The sequence below is a fragment of the Urtica dioica genome, chromosome 12 (genome assembly GCF_054948205.1).
Source record: "Urtica dioica subsp. dioica isolate 48M chromosome 12, U.dioica_male_clone48M_v1_H2, whole genome shotgun sequence".
Classification (NCBI taxonomy): domain Eukaryota; kingdom Viridiplantae; phylum Streptophyta; class Magnoliopsida; order Rosales; family Urticaceae; genus Urtica; species Urtica dioica.
In genome coordinates this window covers 8,001,080-8,006,457 of record NC_142767.1, presented here as the reverse complement: position 1 = coordinate 8,006,457, position 5,378 = coordinate 8,001,080, and positions in this window count along the sequence as shown.

Here is a 5,378-nt window from a genome sequence, read left to right as displayed (position 1 = left end):
CTCTCATGAATATTAGGTGAGAATAATATTTAAAAGGAAATAAGATATTGTCATTTATTCTCGCTAATGAATATTAATGAGAATAATATTTAAAAGAAAATAAGATATTGTCATTTATTCTCTTTCATGAGAGAATAATATTTAAAAGGAAATAAGATATTTCCTTTATTCTCTCATTAATATATATTATCCATTTAAACAGGAAACAAAATCTCATATATATTGATCTGATGGCTAAGAGAGAAAGTATGATTTATGAGATAAGATCCAATGGCCAAGCTTAGATTCACTAGTGTGAACATAATAAAAGGAAATAATATATTTAGGGTTCATGATATTTTGGAAATAATATCATGAGAAGAGAAAAACAGACTTTTGTGCATTAGAAATTTCGACCAAGAGAGCCTCTATCTCTCTCAGCCGACTCACCCTCTCTTCCCCTCTTGGAACTCCGTGATTTCAATCTCATAAACACAGTGCGATCTAAACACCTCGTTGTAGATCGTAATGAGATAAAGATTGTGTCCACTCATCTTTCTTATTCGTCTCGGAGATTACGTTTCGAAAGATTACGGTGTCATCACAGACGAGGTCAGAGTATCGAGGAGCTAAAGCTTGAAGAAGGAGCTAAAAGCTTGAAGATAGTCTTTTAAGACTGAAGACAGAGGAGTCAAAGCTTGAAGATTCAGTAGCTGATCCAAAACATGTAAGTATTACTGAATCTCTGAACCTAGCTCTTATTGGTTGCTTGACATTGCTTTCATGAATAATTAATAAGTAAATCTAGATCTTGTTAGATAACCATAATTTTAATTAGCTCTTGTTAGTGTAATTAATCTTTTCCGCACTTAATATGGTTATCAAGGTGCATTAATCCCTAACATTTTTCCCTGGGTTATTCCGAGGATATACAATTTCTCAACCACGGGTAATGCTAACATAACCGAGGAAGATATTGATATGGCTAAAGTTTTTCGTGGCCCGTTTTCAAGAAATTATTTTTTATTTCTCATTTTTACATTCACTACTACAAATTTGGTTTTATGATGCGCATGACTATCAGGTGCGACTAGTCGCACCTAAAAGTCGCATCTAAATGACTTTCGGGTGCGACTAGTCGCACCAGATTGTCAACCCGAAGTATAAAAAATTTCGCTAAATTTTTTTTTGCTTTTGAGTATCAGGTGCGACTAGTCGCATCTGATAGTTTAAAATTACTATCAGGTGCGACAAAGTCGCACCTGATTGTTTAAAATTTTAACCGGGCCAATTCTCCCCCTCATTTTTTCATTCAGTTTTAAAAACAACAACTCATCTCTCTCGTAGAAGAAGAAGAGAGAACCGAGAGGGAGAGAAAGAGAGATCGAGCGAGAGAGAGATGATAAGAGAGCGAGACTGAGAAGGGGAGAGACCGAGGGAGAGGACGCACGACCACCAGATGGTAAGAGAACAAGGGAAAAAAAACGCAGAAGAGAGAGGTAGAGGGAGATCAGAAGTGAGAGAGAGAGAGAGAGAGAGAGAGAGAGAGAGAGAGAGAGACAGCTTGGGGAAGAAGAAACGAAGACCGGATCTTGGTTTCGAGGTAAGTGTACGTTCGTCATCTTCTCCATCTTGTCTACTTCTTTGCTCTTCATCTTCAAAACTCATACATGAAGATCAAGGGTTTGAATCTCTTTCTTTTTCTCTCTCTCGGTTTTGCTGTCCTTGAAGCTTCTCGGAGTGGTACAAGGTCGAAGGAGAAGGATTTAAGCTCGTATTACCATCTTCAATTCAAGGTGAGGAATTGATTTTTTTCCCAAATTTTGAATCCGAAAATTAGGGTTCTTATTTTTGAATTGGGGCTTTCCTTCTCCGAGCTGTTTTGATGTGCTTTTTATGTGATTGGACTCGAATTCTTGGTGGTTGTACTTGGATTAATGATGAGTTGTGATGATTTCTCGAATTTTCGTTTGATTTGATAAACTGTTTGAAGAGCCTCTGTAAACGGACGTAGACAGTCCGATATGGTCTGAGATAATTTTTCTGGATACTTTTCATGGATAGTAGACTGTATGAGCTTTCTAAAATGACCAAGAACATGTAAATCCATGGAGTATTGAATGAGTTATGAATTTCCAAAGTTTGTGTTTCGCAGCAGTAAAACGGGATTTCCATAATTGTAACAGTGAATTACGGGCTGTTTTTTAGATAGCTATTCTTGTCGTATATATGCTTGTAATATCTCGTTAGAAAGCTACATGAGTCTACTTTCATTTTCCGCTAGAATCAATCAATTTCAAGTTTTGTAGCTCGAGTTATGATGGCTTAGGCGCTAGTGGGTCAGGCTGTCGGGAATCAATCGATTTTGATTTTTCTCGCCGTGCGCTCAGCCCCTGCTCACTCTCCGCCGTGCGCTCGCCTCGTCCCGAGTCTCTGCAGGTTAGTGTTTAGTTTAGAATTTGTGATTAGTTTGTGAAATTGTGAAATAGTAATATGTTTAGTTTAGTTTAGTTTGTGAAATTGTAATTAGTTTAGTTTGTGATATACTAATATGTTTAGGTTAATGTTTAGTTTAAATTTGTTTTTGTTTTAATTAGTTTTTATATATTGTAATTTATCAATTAGGAATTGTAATTAGTTAATGAAATTAAAATTAAGATTAATAATTGTAATAATGTAATAATGTGATTAGTTTATCAATTAGGAATTGTAATTAGTTAATTAGTTAATTGATTAGTTATTGTAATAATGTGATTAGTTTAAATTTGTTTTTGTTTTAATTAGTTTTGATATATTGTAATTTATCAATTAGGAATTGTAATTAGTTAATGAAATTAAAATTAAGATTAATAATTGTAATAATGTAATAATGTGATTAGTTTATCAATTAGGAATTGTAATTAGTTAATTAGTTAATTGATTAGTAATTGTAATAATGTGATTAGTTTAAATTTGTTTTTGTTTTAATTAGTTTTGATATATTGTATAATTTATCAATTAGGAATTGTAATTAGTTAATGAAATTAAAATTAAGATATATTGTAATTTATCAATTAGGAATATAATGAAATTAGTTTTGATTAGTTTTAATATGCTGATTATATATTGTAATATATAATCAGCATATTAATTTTTTTTTTAAAAGATAAAGAGCATCAGGTGCGACTAGTCGCACCTGATAGTCAAGACTTTCAGGTGCGACTAGTCGCACCTGATAGTAGAAGACTTTCAGGTGCGACTTGTCGCACCTGTTAATCAAGAGGATTATCAGGTGCGGACTTTCGGGTGCGACTTTGTCACATCTAAAGTCGCACCTGAAAGTACTTTCAATTGCGACTTTTGCACTTTCAGGTGCGAAAAAAGTCGCACCTGATGCTATATTTTGTACTAGTGATTTTAGTCCTTATTTAAAAAAATACTACATGTCAATTTTTGAAAAAGTGTTTATTTTAATTAATTTTTTTAATGCATGGAAGTGAAATTTTTCATCAATGGAACGAAAATTTCTCTTCCATGGAGAGTGGAATCCCGGTCAACACTAGAAGGAATAATTCCTTCCAGTCAAACACGAAATTTCATTTCCATTTCCTTCCACAAGCCTATAACTTATACATAAAAGGGTAAATTCTAAAAAAAAAAAAAATTACTCTATCTTACAAAAAAAAAAGGTGATAATATCATTTAACCTGTTATTGAATGGGACCAATAATAAATTAAGTTCAACGTTCAAGTTCAAACAGCCTCGCTCCAATTACTAAGTTTAGGGTCTTCTCATATTGGAGAGAGTGCGAGTTTAATTTAGGGAAAATGACACATATATACCTTGTATTTTAGTGAAATATCGAGTTTAACATTTGATTTTCAAAAATGTCGAGTTCATACCTTATGTTTAACTAAAATTACGAAATTTTACCCTGAAATAGACAATAGTGCCACGAATCTTCCTTTTTTATTGAATTTTAATTTATTTTTCATTGATGTTAACTGTAATATTTATATGTAAACGCAAATTATCTTTATTCATTCGCGCCATATATGTAATTTATTTAAAAACTTAAAAAATAAACAACAGTCTTTTGATCATGAAGAACATAGAAAGAGGCAAAGGCGTAAAAATTGACAGTTGATAGTCATCAAAATCATAGATTCGAGCAGATAATCCATGATAGAGTTGCAATTCGAACACGGAATGAAGTCATCTATTGGGAGATATGAATTTTATTATTTAATTTCTATTTAAGACTATTTTTATTTCAAAATTAGGAATTTGGAAGTTAGGATACTGGTTTGGATTTTATTCGGTTTTTCTTATATAAGAGTTATTCTCAATGAAAGAGAGATTTGTGACATTGATATCCATTTCATGTTAGTTAAACAGAGGGTATGAACTCGATATTTATTAAAACCAAAAATTAATCTCGATATTTCTTATTTCTCTTCAATTTATACCATCGTAGAAAACTAGAAAGCCTTCATTGTAATTTGTACTTAAATGTTTAATATAATCAATACATTAAAATTACGACCTCTTGCATCTTGATTTCGTTGTCTGCAACTAATACCAAGAGTTTTAATATATACGGATATTGACGTATTTGCAAGTTGCCGATAAAAATCTTTCGAAAATACCACAAATCTCAAAATATCATTGTCTACTAATTTTGACATTAAGATATGTGGTTCGCACAAAAAATTTCATTTAGTGGTTCGTACAAAAAATTAATAGAGTTTTGAAATGTACTTAGGATACCTTATTTTGAAAACGTATTCTTATAATAACTTCGTTCTCATTCTTATTGTATGAATACATCATTTTCTTTGTGTGTTCTCTATTATACGCTTACTTCCAGCTTCAGTATCTAAAATATGAGTTCTTTCAGGCTCGTGGCGATGGTATAATATTTAAAGCAATGAAGAAAATTTTAGGCCTAGACAGTAGGGATTAAGTAGATATACAAACTACATAAATCGTGAGGTATTCCGAGAATTTTGGTATTCTTCTCATGATCTCGTCAAGGCAAGTACAATTTAATGATATTATTTAAATGACAAGAGAGACTAACTTTGTAGAAAGCGTCTCACCCCTCCAAATAAAGGAGTCGGATTTTTTATTGTTCTTTTTATTATTATTGGCTAGAAAGACGAAAAAAAATTGTTACATCAATCTTGTTTGTTGCAAAAAAACAGATGACACTAATTTCAATTCATATCACATATCAACAGAATGAAACACACCTAACGAAATCAAATTAGACTATTTTATAAAATAAAATAAAATAAAACAAAAAAAACAAAAAAAAAACAACCAACGACGACAACAACAAATAAGAGCTGTGCATTTAACATAAATCTCAACTTTAATGCTACCTTTTTAACCTTTAATAAGATTACCAAATCTG